This window comes from Ovis aries, chromosome 4, assembly GCF_016772045.2.
Source record: "Ovis aries strain OAR_USU_Benz2616 breed Rambouillet chromosome 4, ARS-UI_Ramb_v3.0, whole genome shotgun sequence".
Lineage (NCBI taxonomy): Eukaryota > Metazoa > Chordata > Mammalia > Artiodactyla > Bovidae > Ovis > Ovis aries.
This window is the reverse complement of record NC_056057.1, coordinates 26,185,151-26,196,613: the sequence shown is the minus strand read 5'-3', so window position 1 is coordinate 26,196,613 and position 11,463 is coordinate 26,185,151.

The window sequence follows — 11,463 nt, the reverse complement described above, 5'->3', positions numbered from 1 at the left end:
TGCTGACACAAGTCCGTCTAGTCAAAGCTATGGTCTTTCCAGTAGTCATGTGTGGATGTGAGAGTTGGACTGTGAAGAAAGCTGAGTGCTGAAGAATTGACGCTTTTGAACTGTGGTGTTGGAGAAGACTCTTGAGAGTCCCTTGGACTGCAAGGAGATCCAACCAGTCCATCCTAAAGGAAATCAGTCCTGAATATTCATTGGAAGGACTGATGCTAAAGCTGAAGCTCCAATACTTTGGCCACCTGATACAAAGAACTGATTCACTGGAAAAGACACTGATGCTGAGAAAGATTTAAGGCAGTAGGAGAAGGGGATGATAGAGGTTGGATGGTATCACCAACTTGATGGACCTGAGTTTGAGCAAGCTCCAGGAGTTGGTGATAGACAGGGAAGCCTGGGGTTGCAAAGAGTCAGACACGACTGAATGACTGAACTGAACTGATGTACTTATTTGATTATTATGTGTTTTAATTTGGCAAATATCTGAATTAGCTCTGACTGGCAACATTCCTAATACTGAAGCACATTAGAACACAGTTTGCACTCCTATTTAAATGTATTTGTTTTATTCACTATTTCTAAAATTAATATCTGACCAATTTTAGGATGCTCAAAAATTTGACATTTATAATTATCTTCAATCTTTTAGAAGAAATTTTTATGTCTCCTTGATTTCAGACACTCAGTAGGGCTAATAGTACTTCATATTCAACTTGGAGTTCCATGTGGGTTACCCAGTATGTTAGTTGGTATCTTAGTCAGCTCAGGCTACTATAACAAAATGCAATAGACTGGGTGGCTTAAACATAAGACACTTCTTCTTCACAGATCTGAGCTTGGGAATCCAAGATCAGGGAGCCAGCATCCTAGGTTCTGGTAAAGGAATTTCTTCCCATTTTGCTGATGGCTACCTTCTTGCTGTGTCCTCATAGAGCAGATAAATAGAACAAGAGAGTACAAGCTCGCTGAGGCCTCTTTCATAAGGATGATCATTTCATCTTGGGGCCCCATCTTCAGGATTTTATGTAAAGCTAATAACCTCCCAAAGGCCCTACTTCCAAAGACTTCATCACATGCATTTTGAGGGATGCGAGAGTTCAGTCCATAACATTTGGCTAGGGTTGCCATAACAAGATACCACAAGCAGGGTTGCTTAAACAATTGAAATGCATTGTCTCACAGTTATGGAGGCTGGAAGTCTGAAACAAACATGTTGATAGAGTTGGTTTTTGCTGAGTCATGAAGGGGAATCTGTTTCATGCCGCTGTCTCAGCCTCTAGTGGTTTGCTGGTAACCTTTGGCATGCCTTGACGTCTGTGTGTGTGTGTGTCTCTGTGTGCAATATTGCCCTTCCAATAAGGACACTGGTCATATTGGATTAGGAATCCATCCTACTCCAAAATGACCTCATTCTAACTGATTACATCTGCAATGATCCTATTTTCAGATAAGGTCACATTCTAAGGTACTGGGGGTTAGAACACCAACATATGAATGGACAGGGGCACGATTCAGTATGTAATGCTTAGTTATCCTTACTATCTATAAAGCACAAAGATATGAAGCATATTACTGAGCTCCTTAGTAGACATAGGATATATTGATTTTTCACATTAATATAAAATATTATTTAAAACATTACCTGGTCAATGTTTGACGTATTGGCCATACTGAAATAAAATTCTGAGCTTTGTGAATTAAAAAGGAGCATTTGTTTACAGAAGGAAAGTGAATCCTATGTTTCATCTGAGAACACTTTACCAAATCAAATTTAGCGATTTGCTGAGTTTCCTGGTATGGTACTTTGAGTGTTTAAAAGTGTTTTCTCAATTAGCTATTAAAAACCATTTAATTTTACGTAAAGCAACTTTCTCTTTAGAGCCTTAATTAAAAGTCAGTATTCAATTATTTATGTACCACTCAGGGTATCAAACGATTTAGAAGGAATAGCAAGTAACATTCCACAGATTTGGGCTCATTTAAAATATGTTTGAAATAGCATATATATGATAACATTTAAAATATGATTATGACCTTCCTTATTTGACTTTGTTATCTGTTGGCCTTTACAGAAAGCTGCCGGCTAACGCGGTCTCTGATGAGATCAAAAGCCAAGAAGATGCTGGAAATATTTTGAATACTCAAAAGTCCAGAGAAATTTGAAGCTCAGAAAGTTGTACCAGCTCGCAGGAGGACAATTAGATTGAGACATCACTTTAAGAGCTAAGTAATAATCATGCTGAAAGAAAGAAGACTTGGTTACCTAATACAAAAGTATGCCTGCACTTCCTTGGTGACCAAGCAGGATCTGTGGGCATTACACTCCCCAATCTGGGGACCTCCAGCCCTAACCAGCTGCCTTAGACACTTCTGAAACAAGAGGAGTTGAAGGGCATTTCCATGGTTCCCCAAATAATGAGTGATGTAAGTACTCATCACCCCACTCTGATACCTCAATATCTACTGCAGTAAACAGCTACCAAGGGTGACAGTGCCCAGCATGGACAAGCTGCCCAGGGAGGAACTGCAAGAGTTATATCCCAGATGGAAGCAAGTCAAGTAATTTCAAGGGATGCCCGGAGGCATAGTGAGACTCTAACCAGGTATAGCTAAACAGCAAAACCTTCTCTGTTTTTACATACGCAGGATCCCAAAAGTCTCAGTTCAGTTTTAAGTTTTAATATCTTCACTAGTATAGATGTCACAAACTTATAAAATCAGCGTGATCTGGAAGACTATCTGTACTTATTTAGTTTTAAAATATTTGAAAAATTAATTTTTTGGTTCTGTCTTAGTCCATCTGGAGATGGCAGACACTAAAACAAAAAATTAAATTAAAACTGTATCCTTTGGTCAATAAGCATATGAAAAGATGCTGAACATCACTAATCATTAGGAAGATGAAAAATCAAAAACACAATATTATATCACCTCATATTCATTAGGATGGCTACTATAAGTAAACCAAAAATTAGCAAGTGTTGGCAAGGATGTGGAGAAATTAAAACCCTTGTGCCCGTTGGTGGGAATGCAAAATGGTACAGCTACTATAGACAACAGTATGGCAGTTTCTCAAAAGATTAAAAATAGAATGACTATATGATCCAGCAATTTCGATTCTGGATATATATCTAAAGAATCGAAAGCAGGGTCTTGAAAAGATATTGATACATTCATGTTCATAGCATTATTGACAAAGCCAAGAGGAGGAAGCAACTCAAATGTCCATCAATGGATGAACTAGTAAACAAAACATGGTATAGACATATAATAGAACATTATTCAGCCTTAAGAAGGAAAGAAATTCTGACACATGCTACAGAATGGATGAACCTTGAGGACATGATGCTAAGTAAAATAAACCAGTCACAACAAGACAAATACTGAATTATTTCATTAACATGAGTTATCTAGAGTAGTCAAATTCATCAAAATAGAAAATGGGAGGGTGGTTGCCAGGGGCTGTAGGAAAGAGAAAATGGGTACTTGTTTAATGGGCACAGAGTTTCAGTGTCCCGAGATGAAAAAGTTCGGGCAACTGGCTGCACAACTATGAATACACTTAACACTACTTAACTGTACATGAAGAAAGTGGTAAATTTATATTATGGGCTTTTTATCACAACAAAAATTTATTATTCAAAGTTTCTCAAAACCGTATGATGTGATAAATATAAATAATTTAAAATTTCAATGTTTTTTTCTTTTGAAGCATTTATACTTCTGAGATTATCAAAACTTAAGAACCTCTAACACCTTTGAGATACCCTAGGTTTGGGGTCTTCCTTCCATTTATGGCTGATAATGCATACTATTTGATTTAGCTAAAGTGTGATACTACTATACTACATGTTGTAAATAAAAGCTTTAATATTATTTTGAAAAGCTTGATATTTCACAAGTTTGTATGGATTCGAAATCCATTTGCATTATCAGAGAACTTTCAATATTACCAACATTTCTTTGGTAACAAAAGAAGTGAAGTGCCATCAGATCTTAAAATATAATTTCAAATATATATTTTAGAATCGTTGCAAGAACAATTCAGGTTGTTTTACTTTTAATTAAGAAAAATTTCAAATGTATTTAAAAAAAGAACAGAGATGCTGGGAAAACTGGAGGCCTATGTTTAAGATTCAATTGCACACTATTGAAAGTTACTAGAAGAATCAGAAGACTCATAAAACTACTATGTTATGAGGAATAAAGAATGTTACATTGTAATTAAAAAATACCTATAGTTTTAAATGAAAATGAACTGTTTTTAAAATCAAAGTATTTACTTGCAAAATTAAATTTCACAAATGAGACCATAAGATACTCTTTTAATTTAAATGATCAAATTTTTCTTAATCTTTCTTTCTTTTCTTTTTTTTAATTGGCTGAGTTGCTTCCAGCAGATCAGTGAAGTCATATTGGTTATCAGGAGCCTGGTGAATAAATTCAACCTCCTGAAACAAACACTGTCCAAAACTTTAAGTGAACACTGTTCTCCAAAACAAATACTTTTAGAAACACTGCTTTCCATAAAACAAAACAGTTCTAAGGTCAACAATGCTTAGGGGATCTCTAATAAAACAAAAATAAAATATAAATATAAAAACAAGTTAGAAAATCGAAACACTAGGGGAAAATGTCTTTCCCATTTAGTAAACAGATGAAGATACTCACTTTTGCATGATGAGGAGCAGACTAAATGTAGATTTAACTTACTTTTTTTAAAAAATTTAAATTTATTTATTTTAATTGGAGGCTAATTACCTTACAATATTGGATTGGTTTTGCCATACATCAACATGATTTAACTTACTTTTTATGGTTGGTAAAGGGTAAATATTGTCCTCTATCTTTCTTTCTCAACATATGACGATGACTAACCTAGTGATGTAAATTCATGCATCAGTTGTGTCAGCACCTTTCTATTTTTCCATCTGTTTCACTGAAGTGAAGTGAAGTGAAGAGAAGTAAAAGTTGTTCAGTCGTGTTGAATAGGGACTTTCTCCTTTGACTTAATCAAGGCTGAATTAAAGTATCCAGGGCTAATAATTTTTTTCTCTTAGTTCATTGTGAATGAGCATTGTAAGCAAATGCTCTGAAATTTTGATTGACATTTTAACAGTTGTTGTAGATTGAATGATTATCCCACACACTTACCTCGGCAAGATATCCACAGCCTCATCTCCAGAACTTGTGAATGTTACTTCCACGGCAAAAGAGCTCTGCAGATGTAACTGAATTAAGGTTTTTGATATGGAGAGATGAACCTTGATTATCTGGATGTAACACACCCACAAGAGTCCTATAAGAGGGAGACTAGACATGCATAGCCCAGAGAATATGCCACTGCCTTTGAAGGGGGAGGAAGGAACCACAAGCCAAGGTATGCAGGCATGTCTAGAAACTGGAAAAAAGATTCCTCCCTAAAGCCTGCACAAGAATACATCTCTGCTGATCCATTCTAGACTTCTGACCACTAGACAGTAAGATAATAAATTTGTGTGGTTTTAAGCTAGTGCATGTGTGGTGATTTGTTTGCCAATAGGAAATTAATCCAACAATGGTCTGTGAGCACCTTTCACTCATCTCTTTTGTGGCATCTACACCTGTTACCTCTGGTGTTGCTTTTAGGTGTGGTTTGGAAGCCAGCACTGCTCAAGCCTATACCTCTGGTTGCTGCCCTAAAGGTGACTGAAACCCTAGGTGAGTGGTGTTGCCTTAGCTGCCTTATAAAAAAGAACTCAGTTTCTCTTGTGTGTGGCTACCTAAGATGTAGATTAGAAGGCTATTCACCATAACAGAAACACTAAAAAATCAATTTTAAGTAAGATAGACAACCTAGAGGAAGATCCAAGGGAACATCCATAGTTAAGCCCAGTTAGTGACTCTAATTAGTAAGTGTTAGCTCTCCTTCATCACGGCTTAAGCCAATTTGAGTTTCTATAAATTTGAGTAGAATAAACTCATCTTGAACCTATTCTGTTCTGAGGTAAGGCTGGAACTATCACACCAAATTGATATGAAAAATGTTTCCTAACTGCAAGACCCTTATGCTCTTTAATTAAATATTGATCTGTGAGGCTTTCTCTGATTATCACTTCTCCTATTTGGTTCAGAGCCCAGACTACCTGTGGTGTGCTTTGCTTCCGTGCAGAATTAAGAATATCACGCTGTCTCCTTTCATTCTCCTGGCCTGGGTTCTGTGTTTGCTTTTCATCTACTCCCTCATTTACCTTCCAAGATAATAACTTCAGAGCTGCTCTATATGTGTGTGTGTCCATCCACGTCTTCTAGCATTTTCTGCTAAAGTCCTGCTGAAAGACAGCCTGTAAGAGATGATCAACTTTTTAGAAAAGGCGGGTACGAAGCCACATTTAGGTCACTCTGAATTCTGCATTTCTGAACGCCAGCACCACTTCCAAACAATTCCAATCCAGTTTCAAAAATTGAATCTTTAGTGCTATATGTTTTACTTTATAAGTTCTTTTTCAGTGTTTGTAAAGTAAAGAAAAGAAAACCCAATTTACCCCAAACAGACACTAATATGTACAGCATCTGTGGATAGCAGAGAGAGTAACTGTCTCCCCAAACAGTCACTAAGAGGCCATATCCTTCAGTTGGCTATTGCATTGGACAAATCAAGATTATAAGCTGAGTTACTAAAAGCTGAAAGGTACAGGGAGTTATCTAAACTACTCTATATTTCTTAGAAAATAGTCGATTGCTCTTTCTGAAACAGTACCCTGTTCTAAGGCCAGTCCCTACCAGAGAAGGACAAATAGTAAGTGGGTCACCAAAACAAGCACTTCGTTAAGTTAGCCTCAATTCTTCCTTTTAATTCCTCCACTCTTTATACCCCGAGTTCCCTTTACTCTTCATTTTTCCATTGTGAAAATACAAAAATATGTCCAAAGGAAGGAAGAAGGGCCCCCAGGATGAAAATGAGATGCTAACAGGGGACTCTGGTGTTGACAACAGCACATCCACTCTACATGAGAATGGGCTGTCTGGCTATAATCATCTGCCTGAGCTACCTTGATACCACTCTTTGGCAAGCTCTTGCCAGCTGCCTGCTATTTTTTTCCCCAGAAGCAGCACATTCTTTTGTGAGTTCTATGTAATTTCCCTGAATGCACACATTTCTAACATATTTTGTGGTTCAATCTTTAGCAGTATCTATTTTACTCATTTAGTTCCTAGCAAATCTTTCATTATTAGAATCGTTCTTTATTTTCAGCATGATTTTAAACAACAAGAATATTTTCCCTATATTCAAAATAATACACAAAAATGGACCTCCAGGGAGTTTATTTACTTGCTTGAAACTTTGTTAGTCATTGTACATGAAAAACAACATTTTTTTGTATACAAGCAGAAAAAACAAGCCTTTGGATTTCATATAACTAAAACGACTTTAGGAATTAATGTTTGACTTATATGATTATTTTAATCCACAGGGCGGCAGAGCAAGGTATCAGTGGCTTTTATGAATTTGATTGAGCATGTAAAAAATTGTGATCTGTGGCTTTAACAAGTGTCACATTTTTCTACGACAATCATTCTTTTAGGGTGTCCTGTACCAAAAGGATCTTCACGACCCGGATAATCACGATGGTGTGATCACTCATCTAGAACCAGACATCTTGGAATGTGAAGTCAAGTGGGCCTTAGAAAGCATCACTATGAACAAAGCTAGTGGAGGTGATGGAATTCCAGTTGAGCTATTTCAAATCCTCAAAGATGATGCTGTGAAAGTTCTGCACTCAATATGCCAGCAAATTTGGAAAACTCAGCAGTGGCCACAGGACTGGAAAAGGTCAGTTTTCATTCCAATCCCAAAGAAAGGCAATGCCAAAGAATGCTCAAACTACCACACAATTGCACTCATCTCACACGCTAGTAAAGTCATGCTCAAAATTCTCCAAGCTAGGCTTCAGCAAGCAATACGTGAACCGTGAACTTCCAGATGTTCAAGCTGGTTTTAGAAAAGGCAGAGGAACCAGAGATCAAATTGCCAACATCCGCTGGATCATGGAAAAAGCAAGAGAGTTCCAGAAAAACATCTATTTCTGCTTTATTGACTATGCCAAAGCCTTTGACTGTGTGGATCACAATAAACTGTGGAAAATTCTGAAAAAGATGGGAATACCAGACCACCTGACCTGCCTCTTGAGAAATCTGTATGCAGGTCAGGAAGCAACAGTTAGAAGTGGACATGGAACAACAGACTGGTTCCAAATAGGAAAAGGAGTATGTCAAGGCTGTATATTGTCACCCTGCTTAACTTTTATGCAGAGTACATCATGAGAAACGCTGGACTGGAAGAAGCACAAGCTGGAATCAAGATCACCAGGAGAAATATCAATAACCTCAGATATGCAGATGACACCACCCTTATGGCAGAAAGTGAAGAGGAACTCAAAAGCTTCTTGCTGAAAGTGAAAGAGGAGAGTGAAAAAGTTGGCTTAAAGCTCAACGTTCAGAAAACAAAGATCACAGCATCTGGTCCCATCACTCCATGGGAAATAGATGGAGAAACAGTGGAAACAGTGTCAGACTTTATTTTTTGGGGCTCCAGAATCACTGCAGATGGTGATTGCAGCCATGAAATTAAAAGAGGCTTACTCCTTGGAAGAAAAGTTATGACCAACCTAGATAGCATATTCAAAAGCAGAGACATTACTTGGCCGACTAAGGTCCATCTAGTCAAGGCTATGGTTTTTCCAGTAGTAATGTATGGATGTGAGAGTTGGACTGTGAAGAAGGCTGAGCGCCGAAGAACTGATGCGTTTGAACTGTGGTGTTGGAGAAGACTCTTGAGAGCCCCTTGGACTACAAGGAGATCCAAGCAGTCCATTCTGAAGGAGATCAACCCTGGGATTTCTTTGGAAGGAATGATGCTAAAGCTGAAACTCCAGTACTTTGGCCACCTCATGTGAAGAGTTGACTCATTGGAAAAGACTTTGATGCTGGGAGGGATTGGGGGCAGGAGAAGAAGGGGACAACCAAGGATGAGATGGCTGGATGGCATCACTGACTCAATGGACGCGAGTCTGAGTGAACTCCGGGAGTTGGTGATGGACAGGGAGGCCTGGCGTGCTGCGATTCATGGGGTCGCAAAGAGTCGGATGCGACTGAGTGACTGAACTGACTGATAGGTATAATGTTATAGATGGATTATATATGACAACAATTACACAAAGGATGGAGGGGAGGGTAGATAGGTCTATACAGTTATGAGGTATTTATATTTTATGCAAAATAAAACACTATTACCTCTAAGTAAAGTGAAAATTTAAGATTGTCCATTTTAGTCCCTAGAGCTGTCACTAAAATATAAAAAGGTACAGCTAGAAAGGAATAGATAAAGTGGAATTCTAAAAAATATTCAATTAATTCTAAAACTAGGCAGGAAAATGTAGAAAGAGGGCTAAAAACAGAAGGGACAAATAGGAATAAATTCTAAAATCATAGACTTAAATTCAACTATATTAACAATGAACCAAGCACTCCATTTAAAGGGCAGATTATCGAGATGGATTTTTTAAAAAGCAAGACTCAGTTATGTTGTGAACAAGAGTCATACTTTAAATATAAATGTACAGATTGAGAGGACATGAATGAAAAAAGATATGCCATACAAATATTAATAGTATGCCTTAAGAGGGTGGAGTGGCTGTACCATCAGATAAAGCAGATTTCAAGACAAAGATTATTACTAGAGGTAAAGAGGGACATTTCATAATGAAAAATCGGCCATTTCATGAGAAAGGCACATTAACCATAAATGTGCACACAACGGATAACAGAGCTTCCAGATATATGAAGCAAAGTAAGTCACATTAAAGAGAAAGGGACGGTTTATTACCAGAGTTGATCTTAATACCCCTTTCTCAGAAATTGATGCAGCCCCTGGGCAAAGAAATCATTAAAGAACATAATCTCTGAACACCATCATCAGACCTGTAGATCACACACTATTGTCAAGAATACATGGCACTTTCATGAAGACAGACCAAACACTGGACTGTATAACAAGTTTCAATCAACTTAAAGCTGTGAAATCATAGTGTACAAGTTCTCTGATCACAGTGAATTAAACTAGAAAGTAGCAAACCATATTAGAAAAACCCAAATATCTGGAAAATAAATGCATTTGTAAATAGTTCACGGGCCGTTGTCACAGCTCATAATATTTTAGAAGTCATTTAGTAATCACTATGATGTGAAACATGCTTTGATGTGAACAGAAGACTAGAGCCTGTATTGGGCAAAGTAAACACCTTTTCTAAAGTCCATGGAAAAGCTTCAAGATTTGGTGAAAAAAAGATAAATAATCAGATATTTCATTTGCTGTTTTATCCTCAGCATTAATATTAGAATTTTAAAATCTTTGTTTACCAGCCAGTTAGCCTAAATATAATCCTATCTAGACTCCTATATGCATGTACATATAACATTCATCTTTCCCTCTTCCGTTGCCCCTATATTCCTATTACCCAGAAGACTATTTCGAGAATACTCATCTTCCAGTTCTATTGTATTTAGAAAAGCTGCTGCTCTTTACTACTAAACCTATTTCTATGCTTATTGATGGGAGCTACTATGAAGAAGAAAAAAAAATCTGAAAATACATTTTCATTTCATTGCTCAATAAGAAGATAAGAAATTGAGGGAAAACTAGTTTCTAGAAGAACTATAACTTTTCAGAAGGTGTTTGTTCCCATGCACCTGGGAAATGAGTTCATACGGGATAGCAGCCACTTTCATGGCTTGGTCTGAGTTATGTAGTTACAGGGCATTGACATCCTCTATTTTCTTAAGTCAGGAAAGAAGAAAAAAACAAAAACCAAAAACCAAAATGATCTGAAGCATAATGGGTCATCTTGCCCCCAAAGATATTTTCCAGTCTCTGATCCAGTCTTCAAAAATAGTGAACTCTATTGTCTCACTAACCCCTTACCTGTGCCAAAACCTGACATTCTAATTGTTCTCCTACCTCATGTCTTTCATGGATATGTTTCAGGATAATCTGGTGCCTGATTTTAAGTTAGGCCAGTGGCTTTTTAAACCGAACGGTGGGTCAGAGTCACCAAAAGGGCTGGTTAAAATAGATCGCAGGGTTGACCTCTAGAGTTTCTGGAGTGGATCCTGAAATTTTCCGTTTCTGCCTCCCTCCCAGGTGATACTGCTGCTGGTGGTCTGAAGTCTACACTCAGAAAACCACTGGGCTTTCCTGTTCAAGAGGAAAGAGAATGCTAAGAAAGGTTCCAGGATTTCCTCAAAGGTGTTTTTGTATTGCAAGAAGTCAAGACTGTCTGAATTTAGATTTTTCAAACTTTCTCATACTTCTTAAAAATACTTAAGTATTCAGGGAAGATAGGAGCTTGAGAGAGCTAGGGAAGAAATGATACAAATTCAGTAGTTTTTGAATTAGTCTAAATTAAAGTCCTATTCTGTGAG